At 42.3% G+C, this 18,637-nt stretch overlaps 1 protein-coding gene across 2 annotated transcripts in view; it reads left to right on the top strand.

Moving 5' to 3' along the window:
- Positions 1-9,087: 9,087 nt before the first annotated feature.
- The window catches only part of LOC135293028 (V-set domain containing T-cell activation inhibitor 1-like), a 31,621-nt gene continuing 22,071 nt past the window's right edge, over positions 9,088-18,637 (top strand). The window contains exons 1-3 of one of the 2 annotated variants that reach the window (XM_064407043.1): positions 9,088-9,504; positions 9,891-10,055; positions 11,805-11,925. The gene's annotated coding sequence lies outside the window, so the exon portion shown is untranslated. The remainder of the gene's footprint in view (positions 9,505-9,890; positions 10,056-11,804; positions 11,926-18,637) is intronic. The other variant, XM_064407037.1, reaches the window with a different exon arrangement.

The raw sequence follows: 18,637 nt of genomic DNA, 5'->3' as shown, positions 1-18,637 counted from the left end.
AAAAAAACAATCACCACTAAAAAAGTTTAGAAGGAGGGAAAAGATATCTCTCATTCAAACTGGAAATCTTTAAAGAATCTGTCAGTAAGAAGCAACAGTAACACAGCCATAATGTGGACAGGGAGTGACTGAAAATGTTTTTTTCTTAATTTCTTCTGCCAGGTCAGTGCTGTCACATGTCATCCCTCTTACACGGCTGAGACTGCAGTTTCGAAACAAGATCAGATTTGCCTGCAAAAACAAATTTCCCACAACATCATGCTGGACTAGAAGCAACTCTACACCTCTCAATTCATCTCTCTATCAATCAGACTTACCATTACTGTGCTACCTAGCTTTTAAAATGCATCACCACCACAGTTATCACAGTTACTGTAACTAAAAATAGGTCATGGAAGGTGCAAAATGCCTGAACTGTAGCTAATTTTATAAGAGTAGGCAAACATGAAATATCTTTATCACCTTGTTGGAAGTTTTATTAACCAGCTCAGATCAGTGTGATTAAACTCTGCCTCAGCAAAGGACTGTAAGTCCTATCATAAACCTGGTCTTTGAAAGCCTTTGGTTTGGTTTTCCCTGCCCTCATGAACTAAGTCTGGGTGTGCCCATATTTCCATCTGGCTGTATCTGCAGCACAGAGGATTGCTATCTTATTCAAGATATATTATTGAATTCCCTTATCAAAACCATGAGAAAAGTCCAGCCCTGTGCTGGCTCCTGACCTACTGAACAAGGCAGCAGGGCTGGCCAGATAGTGCCCACACTTTCCAGGAGATTCATTGACTGATTCTGCACAGGGTGGGACAGAGGGACACCACCCCAGGAAGGTCTCCTGCACTCCTGGCACCAGCTGGCACAGAAAGCAGAAACTGAAGGACTGGAAAAGCTGAGGAAGTGGCTTTGGAGACAGGGAAATCTCTGACAGGGTGAGCCTTGGTGCCAGGTCTCTTCTCAGCAGGTGGGGATCCCATTAGGAGTTCTGGGCACACCCCAGTGCTGAGGGGTAAGTGCCATTGAGCAGGAAAAATTAAAAGAATATAAAATTAAACACATAAATAAATAACATCCAAACTTCACACAACTGTTCTGTTTAATTTCACATTATCTGTTTATTATTTGAAGTTGCATTTCTCATGACTACCATGGGACAGATAGCTGCCTGCCCACACTGTTATGTATGGGACAGTTTGATCCAGCTGAGAGGAGGAGCAAAAAAGAAAGAAGGAATAAAAATAAAATCTTTTAATCTGCTCCAGAGCAGTAACAATTTGCCAGTCCGCAAGAGATGAAACCTTGTGGGGGAAATTGATTGGGTTTTAATTCATTTTTATTTTAAACAGCCCTTAAAGAAGAGCTCCCATTAACAAACATATACTCTGGCCAGCTGGAATGATTAACCACAAAACCACCAGGCATGCACAGAGTGAGCCAGTGCCTTTCATCAGCATTTTTGGCAATGTGGCAAGTGCAGACCAGCTTCATATAATGCGTCTTAGCTTCATTTTTGAGCAATTCCTACTGCATCACAACATAACCTGGGTAGAAAATTATTTCTAAACAAAATCAAAAAATGGTTCCTCAGAAACAGAAAACTTGGCCAAAGGAATCCACCAGATTCTGTGGCTGCATTTATTGCATCAGTAGACCTTCGAGTCTTGGGAAACATTATCTACATTAGTACATAATCCATGTGTCAAATACCTCTTCCATTTTATACTTCATCAACTTTTGCATTAAAACTGGTTTTAGTGTTCCCAGTGCTCAGGCTCAAGCACCCTACAGCCACGAGGGATCCCAGGCACAATAGGTGTGCTCCTGTTGGAATATTTTTCAGAAGGTTTGGGGTGTGGTTGAAGGGCAGGACAGGAAAGGAATTGTTTGGTTTAGTCTCCAGGCAATGCTGCAGCAAACAGCAAGGAGGGAAGCACTGAACTTTTGCACCTAGGCAGAAGCCAGGTGAGGAGCTGGCTGTGAAGGTGGCAATGGACCCTGAACCCCTCCTACACAGGCCTGGCTTTACAGCCCAGCAATGCTCCTGATCTCTCACTGCAGCTTTTACAAAGCAAGTTATAATCCTGATCTCTGCACTGCCAGGTGATGGGATGGAGCACCCAGCCTGGCAATAAACACTTGTATAGCATATCTCTGATATGTCCTATCAGCTGGAAGCTCCATGCAAGCAGTCAGCACGGTTGAGAGGTGAGCAAAAAGCACTTTTGCACATGCAAAAGTGTATTTGAACAGAGATAAAGTGCAATTCAGCAGCAAATTTTGCAAGGAGATAAGCAAGAAAGCACATGGCTCCCAAAACATCCTTGTCTGAGTGGCAGGACTGTCACAGACTGGATGCAAACACATCTGGAATGTCACTGCTTTCATTCAGACTGTTTGTTTTTTGGGAGGGAAGATTGATATTCCTATCTCCTCCACACCCCAACATGTCAAAGCTCATGTCCCTGTTCACTGCCAAGACAGCACAGATTATTTTCTGCCTTCTTGAGGTGCTGCTGCCCACACGTTAGCAGAACACCAGCAACCTAATTACACAGAAAGCTATTAGGGTCTGCCTGAACTTTCCCACTTGGAAAAATTGTGCTTTCTCTCACGAAATTTAGAAATAAATATTGATTTTTAGCTAAGGTGAGTTCCAAGATCTGAAGAGTTGCTGCTACATGCTTCTCCCATCACAAAGTCCCTGCTCACCTTGCTGTCCCTGTGGGTCACAGCTCAGCAGGTGAACTAAACCATTTCCCCACTATTAGACCAACTTCTGCCAGGCCAGGAGTAAAGCACTGCAGATAACAACTGCAGAATGGGCACTTTCATTGCTTGCTAACATTTACATTAACACATAGCCCTTCAGAGACAAAAAACCTACAAAACATAGCAAGAGTGGCTGGATCTGCAGTTGTGCTCAGAAATGAACGCATCAGGCTGGACAAAGCTCACACAGGATAGCACAGACCATAGCTCTGACAGCATAAACCAAGTGGGAGGATTTTTTTTTTGCTCTTGGATCTCGTGGTATCCCTGCCATGCCTAAATAGAAGAACCTTTCCTATATTTAGCCTTGGCCTGAGCAATTGCATCCCTGAAGAGCTGCAGATGGCATTGCTGGTACTGTTCTGAACCTTCCCCTCTGCTCAATGCCTGGCTTACACAATTCACAGACTCGGAGAAGAACCCAGTTACACCCCCAAATACTATCATAGTTGCAAATGAGCTTGTTGGAACGTTAAATACCTTTCCAAAGGTATTTAACCCCACCTGATTAAAGCAGGTCCTGCCCAACTGAAGTAGTCTATTTTATGTCTTGCTTATGCTGGGAGAAAAGCAACCATACATGGAGCAAATTACCCTTCCAACACCTCCCAGTGCTTGCTGCTATTCCCGAGGAAAATCCAGAAACCTTGTGGCAAATAGAACCATTAACACCTTTACAGAAAAGTACAAATCTCTCTCTTGAGTGTCTGAGATCCTGAGCCCTTGGGCAGCCATCCACTGCAGGGTACCCTGAAAAATGTGGGGGGATTCACATCATAGAGAAACAAACAGCTAATTGATTGGCCCAAAAGCTTTATCACTTAAAGGATCAGACTGACAAAAGTAGCAGCAAAAATCAGTTCACATTTGTTCCTTTCTCACAGTCAAGCTGAATTTTTGTTCCCATCCCTACTGGGTGTTCAGGTCATTAGGCCTCAGTAACAGATGCAGATTTCTTGCCAAGCATCTCCCATGCCAGGACTTACACATCTCTTGGACAGCAACGCTGCTGGCTGTCGCCTCTCCCTGTGCAATTCAACATGCTGCTTCAATTTTTGCTACTATGGCTGCACCATGAAAGGCCTTCCACTGTTGCTCAAGTGGTTCAAAAGCCAGCACAAAAACTCATTAATTTTTCATATCTCTCATCTGCCCACACCCTGAGATAAGAGTCCTAACCACATAAGATATTAGCTAAAAACATGGAAACAAGGGAAACCAGCCACAACCAGGGCTGGAAAGCCTCACTCAGCAGCCAAATCCAAAATGACAAATAAAGCACACAGATTCAGGTGCTCACTAGGCTCATTTGAACAGTCTTTTGATTTCCACCTGAACTGGAGAAGGATTAAGGTTTATCAACAGGAAGTAGAGAAGATGAGCATGACAAGATATAGCTGGTCTGTACTGCCTTACCCAAACAACCTTGCTGTCTTCTGCTCAGAATGACAAATGGAGTTTGCATTTTCCTTCTGAGGAGAGCTTGTCTGTGTTATTTGGTTCATCTGATAACAAAATGGGGGGCAGGGCAAAGAGAAAAACTCACATTTATTAATAATACCAGCTACGATCACCAATATGAGATGAACAAGAGCCAAAAAAAGACTCACTTTTTTGGAGAACTCTGCCTGCAGGCTTAGAAACCATTTGGATAACAAACACAAGCAGAGAGGATATACATATATATGTTATGAGTAAAAAGTTGTCCATTTTTTTTTAAGGTTGCAGAGTTAAAACAAGTTGAACCAGTTGCTGTTGAATTGAAAGTTACCTTCATGTTGCAGTCACCTGTTGTTGATAGTTCTTCTTCAATTACCTGTTTATGGTTGGTGATCAGCCTGGCAGATTGCCAGGGAGTGACACCAGACCCTGCAGGTAGCAGGGAAAGGGAGTGACATCAGAGCTCCTACGCAGATGAGAATGCATTTCACCAGATTTTGCAATGTTCCAGGAAAAAAAAACCCTAACAACAACGAGCCAACATGGAATTAAGAGACCTAAGTGATGCCTAAAGGTGAGGAACTTAATCCAGTACCTGCTAAGATCCTTTGTACTTCTCACCCTAACCGGATATTAACTAGAGAGAGGACCTGAAATGTTAGACTGAAAAAGTGGAATCTCCTACTTTCCCATGAGGACAGAAGCCCCAGCTCTGCCCGCAGACCAGGGACACAGCTGCATCATCATCCTCCTCCTCTGTGCCACTCCTGGGAGCAGCGGCAGCGCGGGCACGACCCATCAGTTCTCCCCACTTGAGCAGATTCTTTTTAATAAAGGCATTAAAATGGAGAAAGATCTCCTGCCCTAGTCATTACATATATATATAGTTGTATATACAAATATACAACTAGAAAAAGGAATATTGCAAGGTTGCAACATGCTATAATAGCACCAAATGAAAACACACAAGTCCCTTGACCGGTCTGCACCAGTACTTAGTTGAATTCAAATTTATATTCCAGAAATTAAAATACTTAAGCTATTCATTCTTCCATCAATTCACTTATAGATAATGAAAACATTCTGGATCTGATTTTGGAAAGCATCTGATTCACAGTGTTTGAATTAGCAGATGTGTGGGCAACTGTGTTTGGTAAAAAAAAAGGGAGTTGTGTTCTGTGGAAAAGCAGGCTGTATTTTGCTTTAATTGGAAACCTTTTAGCAAATATACAGGATATAGCAAATAGAGGGGAGAAAGTACATTTATACACTCTAAAAGCAGCATGACAAAGGTACTGATTATGTGAACATCTCCAAAAACTGAAGTGAGGAGTCCCCAGGTGCTGAAAACCAAGAAGACATTAAGCAATGGACATTAAGCACTGTAAGAAGTGAGCCAGCTCAAGGATTTGCATTGGCTTGGTAGCTTGTTTCAACAAAGTTTTGTTCTGTGCTTGCTTCATTGCAATGTGTAGGAAGAAAAAAAAAAAGAAAAAAAAACCCACCAAACCCAAAAAAAGAAAAAAAAAACACCAAAAAAACCCAAACAAACAAACAAACAAAAAAAATACATACCAAGAGGCCTGCATGGATGAACAAGGAGATCCTGACAAAACTCAGGCACAAAAAAAAGCTTGCAAAAGGTGGAGCAGGGGTGGATAACATGGAAGGAACAGAGACACTGTCTGAGCATGCAGAAACATGGTTTAAAAAGCCAAAATCCACCTGGAATTTGATCCGTTCAAGGTTTTGATGGGATGCACCAATGAGTGCTGAGGGAGCTGGCAGATATCATTGCAAGGCCCCTCTGGATAATCCTTGATGGATGATGGCTGCTGTGAGCAGTGCCAGAGGAGCAGAGGAGAACAAACATTACTCCTGTCTTCAAGAGGAGAAAGAAAAAGGATCCATGCTGAACACAAGTCAGCATTGTATCCTTGTGGCAAAGAAGGTTAAAGGCATCCTGAGCTGCACTAAGCAAAATATTGCCTGCAGGTTGAGGGAGGTGATCCCTTCCCTCTCCTCAGCACTAATGAGGGCAACTTCTGGAGTTCTGGGCTCACCCATAAAACATACAAATATATCAGTCTAAAGGAGAGAGAGTGAAGGGCCACAAAGATGATGAAGAGACTGGAGTGTGTCTTCTGTGAGGAAAGGCTGAGAGAGCTGGGGCTGCTGGGGCAGAGGAGGCTCAGGTGGGATTTCATCAGTGCATGGAAATACCTCCAGGGAGGGTGCAAAGAGGGCAGAGCCAGAGGAAATGGGCACACACAGGAGGCTCTGTCTGAAGATAAAATAGGTGGCCTGGCTTGAGCAGGGCAGCAGAAGCAGATCACTTCCAGAGGTGGCTTCCAAGCTCAACCACTCTGTGACTGTGGAAAAATTATGAGTGGATTTTGAAAGCTTACAGCCATAACAGCAATCTCCTGCAGGTCACTCAACCCATGCTAAGTTTAATAGGATAATGTCGAAAGAACAGGAAGGGTAGGAAGAGAAAAATATTTCTTTCAGTCTTTTCTTTCTGTCAAGATAAACAATTATAAGCCAGTATTGCACTGCTGCCAGGTCTTAATTTTCTTCCACGTTTGACTACACTCAGAGTAGCACAATGGAACACTGAGCAATCACAGCACCTCACTTCTGTCACAAGCCATTAATGAGCCTGGGAAAAAAGTCATCCCCAACAAAAAACCAACTCCAAACCAAAGCTCAACCACACACTGGAAAGGTTTATCCTGGTGAGCAGTCACCACAGATCAGTATGACTCCTTTGTGTTTATCACTGAAAATCAAATTGAGTAAAAACTGTATGGCTGTTCCCACCAGACCCACAGCCTTCATCCCGAGCATTAAAGGACCACAAGTGTCTGTGGCTCCTGTATTTTTGTAAACTGAGAGGTTCTGAAAGAATGCATTAGTGATCCATATCTGCCACCTCCTCCTGCAAGACAGGAGGACAGCAATAACATGAAAAAAAAGAATGGAAGACACAGAGGTACCTAAGCACAAAGCTGGAACACAGTAACCTTTCCATCCTCATGAGTTTTTTTGCTAGGTGGTATTTAATCACCAAGGCAGGGCACTTGGAAGACAAAACACAAGAAAAACCTGTGTTTAAAGACATAGGAGTTTAAAGGGATGCAGTGGAAAAGGCTGTTGAAAACAGTGGACACACAGGGGAACTACTTCAGCTGATAGTTTAAATTTGGGCTTGTTCAAAGCATGTAAAGAAGGAATTAGCCTATGAAGCATTAAGGTCACATCCTTATACTTTGTTATGGAGTGATTTTCTTTTATCTGGAGCAGGACATGGCACCTCAGAGTCAGATTCCAGCAACTGAGTTAACTTGGACAACACTCTGCTGTTGTGAGAGGAGCTCTCAGAGTAGCATTAGGATCTTCCAGAAGAGTAGCTCTCAGAAGAGCATGAGGGGAAAAAAAACCCCACAAATATGACTTTCTCTTGACATTAGTGCAGCCATAGATGGTTTTGGGACTTCATCAGGAATTTTAGCCTTGGAAGTCTTCCACTTCCGTGTTTTAGTGCTAGAGAGAAAATAACTTCTAGAAACTCAGAAGTTTATTGAGGAATAAACTTCTAAGTTTCTAGACGTTATTTTCAGTCTTACATCCTTCCATCCTTGCTTTGTCTTCCATCCATCTAAATATGAGTTGCATCAGGCATTCAAAGCTTTCCAAAAGTGAAGTGCTTCAGGAAATACTCTGGATTATCACTGCTACAGGAGAGAGTGAGCAACTTCATTACAGCCCTATTTGAGTGAGAAATTACATATTGCTGAAATACTACCATGAAGCTGACTGATTTACTAAGTCTCACTTTTAAAACAGTTAAATAGAGTGTGGGTGGCTTTGTTTGTTTTCTAGTATAACGAAATACAATTTTCTAGACTTTTTTCAATTATTTAACTTCTAGCTTAATATAAAACAAAACAAAAAACAACCCCAAAAAATAAAAACAAACGGGGTTATTCTAAAGTTTAAGTATTTTTTTGTATGAGTGTCACATGCTAATATTTCAATTCTTCCAGCATGATGAAATAGCAAGCTCTCCACTTAATCCAAGCAGAGGAGGAGAGGAGGAGCTGAGATGAGTGAAAACAGTGTTTGTACTACTACTGTTTATTTTTATAAGTAAATATTATTTAATACTTTTTACTAATAATCCAAATCAATGGGGTATGCCTTTTATGGCATGTTTACATAACACAAAGTTCAACACTAATAGTGTATTAAGAAGTGTGTGTACACATCTGTAAAGAAAACAAAGGGAGATGTCAGAAGGATTCAATTAAATGCAAGAGAGACTACCCAGAAACTAGCAGTTTGATTAAGTGTTGAACAGAATACACCAAATATATTATTCCACAATTGCTGAATTGTGCAATTAAGCAACTATGTGCAAAAAAACCACCCCACCCTAGTAAAGAAATGCCCTTGTCAGCAAATGCCCATTGAAAGAAAAACATAAATTTCTTTATGAAATGCAACAACAGACTATGCCAGACTATGCTCTGTGAGATGCAAGAGCTCTCAAGGAGAAAAAGAAAGGCTTCTGCCATGGCTGGCTGAAAACAAAAGGGCTAAATATTGCTCAGTACCCACACATCAAAAGCAGAGAGCCAGGAAAAAGTAGTGCTTGATTGCAGAGCAAATAAAGAAACAGCTTTTTTTGGCATTGTAGAGTGTGGAAAAGCATGCTTATAAAGTGCAAGGAGTAGCCTCTGTGCTCAGCTGTACAGGAAACCAAATACATTAACATCAGTCACAACTAATTGTAAGATAAAAGTTTTTAATTTTTTTTTTCCTCAATAGAAAGTACTAAGCAAAGTCTCAAGTGCCTGCTTAAGCTGAGAGACAAGAGTTGTTTCAGAAACACTGGCAAAACCCTTGTTCTGAACATTTTCAAGTGGCAAATTGATGCAAAGAAATGTTTAACTGCAAGACAAAAGGTAGGCACTCCTCCTAGAAGGAACTACAATACCTGAAGGCTGCATTATCATAAATAGCTAAATTCTGGGAAAAGATCAAAGGTGGATGCTGAACTTTTTCTATTGGTAAAGTGATAGCTTGCAAGACCTTACGTCAGCTGCAATGCTATGGTGAGAGCTGACAATATTTCCATTTATTCTTCAGCTTGGCTGGAGAAACAGCCCCTGATTTCTGAGTCACTGCTCACATCCTGCCCTGCTCCAGGACTTCCTCATTCACTGCAGGAGCTCCTTGCAGCAGCACGTTTGGATCTCAGCACATGCAGAGGGGACACAGGGAGATTCCACAGAGGTAAGCAAGAGATCAAATGTTCTATGTTGAACAAGAAAGTGCTAAAATTGCAGTATTTGGGCTATGGGGTTTGGCTAAGGTCTTTTACACTTGCTTCGGATTATGTTTCCATGGGGAAAAATGAAAAAGAAACAGTGTGGATTTGACTTGGGGATTTGGGTGTTTTTTTTCTTTGTTATAAGTTTGCCAGAGAGGAAAAACTCCAGACTGAGGGGGTTCCCAGTTGTGTAATGCTCTCCCCTGTGCTGGCTCACAGCTGGGGTGGGCTTAGACTGCAAAATGGAAAGTGAGGCCACCAAAAAGGCATTTCCAAATAATTTTCTCACTGAGCACTGATTTGCCTTTATTTCTACTCTTATCCTTTTGCTTTTCCTTAGCCATTAAAGTGGCACACTGACAGAAGTGACTGAACAGGGAGTCTCAGTTTAGTGAAATTCAGAGGACAAACACTAGGCTGAAAACAGTCAAATCACACTTGCTGCCTCAGAATGTCACCTGAGCAAGAGCAAAGGCTGGAGCCATTCAGCATCCAGGCAGAAAGGGAGCTCCAGGTAACTTCTCAGGCTCTCAGTTGTCACTGTTCACAAACTGGCAGAGGTAACAGCAGCTAAAAGGGAAGGCAAGGGGTCCCAGGGTCCAGGCTGCAGGTAGTGAAGAAATCAAGTGCAAGAGTGACAAGACTAGAAAGAGGGCAAACAGCTGCACAGGAGGGTTTTCCCAAACTGAGTCACTGCAGTTTCTATTACAAGTGGTGGTGGAGTTTGGGAAAAAAAATTCTGTGGCACAAGTAGGCTCCAGACAAACCTGGTGCCTTGGTTTTGACAGATTTATATTAGATTAATTAAAAAACAAACCACAAAACCTACACAGCAATAGATGTACAAGCCAAACCCTATAACAAGGCATTTAAAACAACTTTTCTGTCTTAAAATCTAATTTTATTCTTGGTAGCTCATTGCTGCTTTTAGAGGGAACTGTACCCACCAAATTAATGCAGGGACAGAGGAAGGTCCCAGGGAAGGAGAAAGACACCTGGGGAAAGTACAGAGCAACAGATGCCACAAAGTCCAACTTCTCACACCTCCTCCATGTGAACCTGGAACTCAGACCCCCTCAAGAGCCAGCTCATGCTAGATAATCTTGCCTTTCTGAAAGCTAAATAGAAATGTTTCACCAGTTGACTAAAAGTGAATCCTGAGGAAGAAGTGAAATGACAGAGCTATAGATTTCAGTTCTCATTAAATCAAAAATCTTGCCATTTTTTGGAGATTATCTTGTAACACAAGTGTAAGTAGTGCAAAGGTGGGAATCAACACAGATTTTTCATTCCAGAGAAATTATTTATCTATTTCTGGAAAGGAAAAGGAGATGACAGGAAATTTCCAGCTCCAAGTGCTCTTCTTGTAACACAGACCAGGTTATTGAAATATTTGGCAAGATGAGTATTGCAAAAATATCTCTGATAGGCTTTCCCCAGTTGGGAAAGCCCTAAAAAAAGATTGCATGGGTGTATACTACACTCAGCAGACTGATCTTTTGGTAAAAAAGTCACCAGAGTTCTGTGTATTTTATCTCCAGAGAAGCCACCCAGTGGTTGGTGGGAGGTGAGGGATGGGTGGGAGAAGAGCATTTCACTCTACAAAAGAAAAAACATATGTATTCTTTAAGAAAAAAAAAAAAGCCAATACACAGATGCAGTCAACTCTTTAGGGGGCTTCTTGGATTTTCACCTTATCATGGTAAATTCCATCTACAGTTTTCTGTTAACACAAAACAGAGACCTAGGGCAGCTCCAGAAGTGCACAAAAACAGTCAGTGCTGGAACACCTCCCCTCTGAACACAGGCTGAGAGAGTTGAGGTTGTTCAGCCTGGAGAGGGCTCTGTGGAGATCTCAGAGGGGCCTTTCAGGGCTGGTGAAAAAAGAGACTTTTTACCAGGGCCTGTAATGACAGGACAAAGGACAACGATTTATAAACTGAAAAAGGGTAGGTGTAGGTTGCACATAATGAAAAAATTCTTTACTGTGAGAGTGGTGAGGCACTAAAATGGGTTTCCTAGAGAAGTTATGGATGTTCCATCCTTGGAAGCATCCAGGCCAGGTTGGATGTGTCTCTGAGCAATCTGGAGTAGCAGAAGATGTCCTTGCCCATGGCAGGGGGTGGTGGAACAAGATGATCTTTCAGGGTCACTTCCAAATCATTCTATGTTTCTATGATAAGTACTTAAGAATCCTTTGAAAGAGTTCAGCTGGTTTGTCTTTCACACCCTTCTCATTTTCCTTTTCTGAACTGTGTTACAGCCTTCCCTCCCTCTCAGGACAAAGCAACTGCCTCCTATGGAAGCTGAGCATCCCTGAACAGCCACCAAAGGGGACAGTCCAGGTGCTGGGATATGTCCATGACTGAGCTGTGGTTCAACAGGTGAGAAAAATAAGGGGAGGAGAGGAAAATACATATAAACTATCCTCTGAGCAGGGAGATACTTTTCTGCTACAGTCCATTGAATGCACACACACAGGTGAACATACCTCAGTGAGTGTGTCTCATTGAGCACTGACAATTTTCAGGGGCATTTGGGGATGTGTATACATTGTGAGTGTACCTGCTGTCACATTTTTCAAAGCACCTGAGCCTCAGAGACTTCCATTCATTGATTCCAGGTCACATCTGCTGACATGTTTTTAAAACAGCACCTCAACACCTCGAGGCAAATCCTAACCCCAGAGCAAGGTGCCTGTGCTAACAGGAGCTGGAGAAGTGCTGCTGTCTTCGTGCAGCATTGCATGGGCATGAATTCCATGTGATGAAGGGAAGTTGTTAATTGCATCACTCCAATACCCAAAGTTTCACTCCAAATTCAGTTCTGTTCTATAAAAAAAGAACACTGGTGAGTGGTGTAATCCAGATTTTGCTTGGTGTAGTTGGAGAATGCAACTTCATTACAGAATGGGAAGTATGGAGAAAACAGGCAAATTATTCATCTACATAACTACGATGGGTTACAATCTATAGGGATGTAATTTTTAAAATTAGTTTTACAACTTCGTTTTGTATGTATTTTCCTCTCACACCACTTCATGCTTATGTTACAATGTCATTTTCCATATTATTTTATTCCACTTACCATTTCCTTGCTGTTTGCTTGTTTGTTTTTTTTTACCTCCCATCAGTTTATGAATATAGTTAGTTGTACAGTCCAAACACATTTCTCAACTAAGTGCATTTAAGTGTAATCTTTAATTCTGGCTTCCCTTTTAACATCTGGGCACCCCATGTTCTACAGTTTTGAACCAGAATTTTTTTGTAAAAGCAAAATTGCTTTCGCCTTCTTTATCAATACTCTTGCCCGGCCAATGATTGGTGTCACCACAGAGAGAGATCAGAGCTAGAGCCAAGCAGATCCTTCCCATTGTATCTCTAAAGAGAACTGATTTATTTTGACATCAGGAGAGGGAACAGCATACAGAACTCCATATACTATTTATTTGAGGTAGACCAGCTTAAACTTGGTTGTTCTTACTCAAATGCAATGTATTATCCAGAGAATGACATTTTCTTTAAACAGCAGTAGCAATGATGAAGGGAAAAAAGGAGATGCCCAGAAGCATTTGAGAAACCCACAAGGTGAGAAGAAATGGAGACAGAAGTGTCACCACTTTTCCAGCTCTATCACAGATCCTGCAAGGGCCATTCCATGGTTAATTCACTCCCATTCATTCCTCACTCAGTCACCCAGAGCCATGCTTTTGAAGACTCAGGCTGCAAGCCAAGTTCTTCTGGCAGCACTATAGGTAGCACTGTACTTGTAGTTTTCAGAGATTTTTGAAAGCAAAGCATGACCCTGTATGAATCTAAAGGCCCACAGTGATAGGATCTATAGAGTAGAATCTGTCAGAGCTTCTACCATCTTCTACAACACAATCAATATTCTTTTTGCAGCATTATTTGTCGGATTCAGATGAGGAAGGATTTTTTCTTAACAGGAAATTCTGCAAAGACATATGAGGATGGGAGTGAAGGCTCCCTGGGGTCCCCATGTTGTGTCACATCTCTTGTACTTTTTAAATCCTCTGCTGGGAAAGGGAAGCAGGGGCATGAAATTAAAAGCTTTAGGGCTAAAAGGTTTTCCTGGAAAGGTCCCCTCTACAAGACAGCTATGCCAAGCTAGAGGGTCAGGGGTCAGAATTTAATGTAATTTCTTTCCTAAGACCCATGTAAGTCCCTGTGCTGTAACACATTTTACTACCTCCTCCCCCATTTCTTCACTCACCAGAGAGGAATGAAGCAGAAAAGAGTGTGTTGATTTGTACTAGAGTGTTGTCATCCATCCAGTAAGTGTACCCTGGGGAAGCAAATTCCATAAACATTTCTTGGGCCCACACTTGGGATCTATTAAAGCCAAGGAAAGCAGCAGTGCCTTGCTGAGGAAAAACTCCTCATAGACAGAGCTGCACAAGTACCTGGATGAAAGCTTCAGAGCCTCAAACCAAACTGCAAAACATCTAATAAAGAGCTAGCAGGGTTTTATGGTAGGCCTGTCTAGGGGATCTTTGAATTTCCTCATGGGAAACTTCTATCCTCAAAGATCACCCTCCATACAATTAATTTCACCTCTTGAGAACCTCACTGTGGCTACAATTTTCATGGTGGTCACGGAAGAAAACCATTTTATTACAGGTGTTTTCCAAATACTGCTTTCACTGAAGCTGAACAACTCACTTGAGATGCAGAGTGACCTGCAGGAGCTGATCCCAGTCACTGAAGCTTTGCTGGCTTGTGTGGCAAAGTGTCCCTGCCTCAGCCCAGCCACAGATGTGCCCCACACCTTGGAAGGGAGAGAAGGATCTAACTTAGGATAGCCTTGGTTAAAACACAGTTTTATTAGCTTGGCTCCTATGTTCTCCTACTGTTCTGTGTTGAGAGATGCACAAACAAGTTCCCATTCAAAAATAGTCCTCATGTCAGGGGTTATCTCCAAGGGAAAATGGAAACTTCAGTTCCAATGTGCCTTGCATGTGGAGGCCATAAAACGCAGGGATTTTGGGATGAAGAAGCTGTGAGAGACAGAGCTCAGGCAGGTAACATAAATCATGGCAAGACCACCACTGACCTCCTACCAGCAAGGTGTGGATCAGAGACTCCCCATGTCTTGCTCTGGTTAGACCAGGGCAGGCATTTCGTCTTGGGTGGCTCCAGAACAGGGTCTGCAAGGCCCAGACATTTTGCCATCCCTGAAAAACTGCATAGAAAAAGGATTGCTTCAATTTCTGAAACCTGTGTTACGTTTCAGAGCTGCTCTGAGGTGTTCACTGTCCTTCAGCTGCCAATTCAATCTCTCAAATGATGGTTTACAGCTTGAGTGTTTATAAAAAGGCCAACATGTAACACTCTTAGTTTAGCCCTCTAAATAAACAGTCATAGAAGCACCGAGGTCAGCTTTGAGTTCCTCACAATCTGGAGCATTGAAAGAGACAAACTTAACAAGGCTCTTCAAATCCCATCTGGTAGAAGGACAGGAATGTAAGGGCTTTGAACCACAAATATGAGATCAGCATGTCAACGCCAAGAGAAGATTTCTGTGAGTGCTCTGAGGAAGTGCTTCAAAACTAGGTCATGTAAACTTCACTTACGTTGAGTGCTTCCTACAAATCATTTCTCCCTTCTGGGTTAAACCCAGAAACTACTACTTTGTTTAACAGCTGTCAGTTAAAGCACAGGACAAATCACACCAAATAACCACTAGTTAAATTTCCACAAATGTGTCAGCAAGGGGAGGAAAAAAAACAAAAACAACTTGTTCCACAACATATTCTCACAAATGGACATTTGTGTCTGCACAAAGGGCAGCTGTAATGTTTAATGTTTAGTGCCATTCCATAGTGCTCTAAAGATCCAAACACAAGTCTTTGTTTGCCTGTATTATAATGAGGCCTGCAGATGTTTGGCAGCCGCCTGTAAAATGCAAAATGCCGTACCTAATGAATTAGCACTTGGTATTTTCCCATCTGAGGACATCACATCCCTTTTCCCTCGAGAGTCAGGGATGCAGCAGGTTGCACAGGAGTCCCACCCAACACTCCTCCCCACAGCTGAACTTACGAGATGCAGTTTGGACAAGAAGTAGGTAATTGTCACCTTCCTATCAAGGATCAATCAACTCAATTCCCATTGATTGCATCAGCTCTTTTTACCAATAAGCAAAGACAATTCGGAGAAGGAGTCTTGCCTTTCCAAATCAAAGTTCCTGTGCGGTTTTCATCTCAAGTTTAGTCATTTCTAAAGGCCCACGTCTGGCCATCTCTTACCACAAATACTCAGAATTCAAGCTTTGGGCTCATCGAAAAAATATGGGTTTTCATGAAGAGCTGATAGCAAGAGAGGATGTGAATTCAGACAGACCAGCTGTAGGAACAGGGCTGGCTCAGGGAAAACTTCTCCCACCCATACAAAGACCCACTCAGAGTTGCTACATCTGTCTAGAGTAAAAGTTGCTAAATCTGTCTAGCACATTCCAATGACAAAAATCCTCCATTGCCTCCTGGCAATGACAAAAATCCTCCAGCTTTGTTAGACTTCTCCCAGAAGTGCCTACTTCCCCAGAATCTGATGGCAAAGCGGAAAGATCAATTGTTTACTTTGGCAGCAACAGCTGTGTATTGAATAATATTGTGTTTTATGAGAGTTTGACTGTATTGGAAACACACTGAAAAGTACTTTAAGACATGCAAATAAGGACATCCCTTCCATGCAAACAAAATATCCACAGCATACTACAAGATGCCAAAGGAGCCCATCCAGATATGCACATGGATAAATAATAAGTGATTTGTCCTATGATTTTAAACATTTTGTGCAAGAACAGAATAAAGGAAGGTAGTCCTTCCTAAGGAAAGTGCAGCAGGCATTCCTAACTAGAAAAACCAGAGATAAACAATCATCTCTCACATATATAGAAACCCAGTTGCTTCAGCTGATACTTTACACATCTTGCTTTCCCAGAAAACAGGGCTGTCCACTGGTGTTTATGTTCTCAGTGTGTGTGATACAAGAGAAAGCTGAAATCCTGTCTCTGATTTAGGTCTATTTGCACCTTAGGAAATCACTAAAGCAGAGAATACCAGAGGAGCTTGAGAGTAACCAGTTTAAAAGTTATCACAGCTTGGATGCTCAAGGTTTTTGTCACGACTCTAGGAAATGTGAACAGAGAAACATTTGAGAAGGCTGGCCCTGACACTACACAGCCATAACCACCTGCTCAGTTCTGGATAGCCTCATGAATGACATTGATTCTCTGGTATCCCAGGAGAAGATACCCAAGGATTCTGAGTACTTAGGTGATATTAGAGATTTACACACACACACCACCTTGATTTTTGACATGGCTGGAACCAGTGCATCTTTCCGCCTTTTAGGCTCCAAGGCACATCGTGCCCCCAACCAGCAATTAGCTGCCATATAATACATGTATTTAATAGTGTTTCCAAAATCACAGGCACAGACACAATCATGTAGTGCTCCAACCCCTTTTTCCTGGATTTCCAAATAACAGTTCTTATCTGGGTGATGCAAAACTCCAGCTAAGAGCTCAGAGGGTGCCAAAGCAGATGTGCCACAGGCACTTGCTACTGTGCAGAGATTTGTGTCTGTGGCACTGAAACTGCTCCTGCAGCTACCCAGAGATACCAGATCACAACTGTGGAGCTACAACATTTTCCTGCCATTGCAGAAGCAGGTACTGGATCATCCTAGGGGAAAAAAACATCTGGTGTGAGATAGCATCAGAAGATATCTCACAGGATGTTGTTAATCAATGGAAAGAAAAGAGCACGAGTTCAAGGGAAGTAAGGATGAGTGTTGGGAGCAGGAGATGTCACACAAGCAGTGCTTCAGCCAGAGCACTGTGAAGACCTCTCAACAACACTGGTGAAGGTAAATGTTGCTGGTTTGGAAAGGAAAGGGCTCAGTCATTTGGGGGAAGGCAAGTCCTAGAGACCCAGCTGTGAGGCAGTGCAATGCTCTGCTGAACTGTCAAGCCTTAGGTGCATTTCACACCCTCAACTTCCACTTCAGGGCTAGTTGAAAATAACTGCAAAACAAAGTTCACCTAAAACTTTCACAGGGGGATTTCCTACATTGAAAGTGTAGAACCACAAAGAGGTCAGGCTGATCTTTCATAGCATGAAACCTTGTGGTTCTGCACAAACTGCTGCTCTTTCTTTCCAAGTCATTACTTACCAATATGCTCCAAACAGCATAAACATCTAAAAAGAGATGCTGTTTGGCATCTCTGACACTGAGAAAGATTTCATTTGGTGCACCCTAGACTACAAAAAAGGCAAGAGAGCAGCAAGCCGTGTGCTGCTCCCCTGCTGCAGATGCAGCAGCCTGCAGAGCCAGCAAGTTTCCTTTATAAAAGAGCCTCACACAGCTGATCCAGTGACTCACTGCCAAGGTACTTTGTTTGGGCCCAGGGCCACATCTAAAGGGACCTCCACCACAGCCCACAGGATGACCCTATGGCCCCTCAGGATGACCCTAGGGTCCACTACCAAGTGACCACCAGATGCTATTGCAACACAAGACATCTGGGCAGAATTTATCAGCCTGATACCATCTGGCTGATTTCAGATATTCACTCTCCAGCCTACTTTCAGCTGTGTCCTACTTTCAGGACTCTCTGGTATTAGACATACTGACTGATGAGAGGATTATTGTGGCTACAACCAAAATCAGCATCCTCTGAAGCAATGAGACAGTTCATTACCAGATCTCCCTTCTCACTGAACCATCTCACCTTAGAAAAGCAAACTAAAGACTTATTTAAATAAAGTCAGTAACTTTTAGGACTTCTATCCCTCCACCTAGTTCTTGGAAGCTATAATAAATTTACATATTGGGTTGTGATCTCCAGTTGTTAAGTTCAAGGACTGGCTTAACTTTTTCCATTCTATCACAACTCAAAGATCAGCACCAGCCATTGCACAAAGATGCAATTAACAGTTCACAGCCTGGTTTCTTAAGAGTAAGGTTTGTGGGATCAAGCAAAACACTTGCTTAATTCCTTCCTCTTCCCCCCAACATTCCTTTTAGCCCTTTGACAAATCTTGCAAAAAAAAAAAAAAAAAGAACTCCA

The sequence above is a fragment of the Passer domesticus genome, chromosome 2 (genome assembly GCF_036417665.1).
Source record: "Passer domesticus isolate bPasDom1 chromosome 2, bPasDom1.hap1, whole genome shotgun sequence".
Taxonomy (NCBI): domain Eukaryota; kingdom Metazoa; phylum Chordata; class Aves; order Passeriformes; family Passeridae; genus Passer; species Passer domesticus.
The sequence above is the reverse complement of the archived record's forward strand: the minus strand, read 5'-3'. Positions and strand labels throughout refer to the sequence as shown.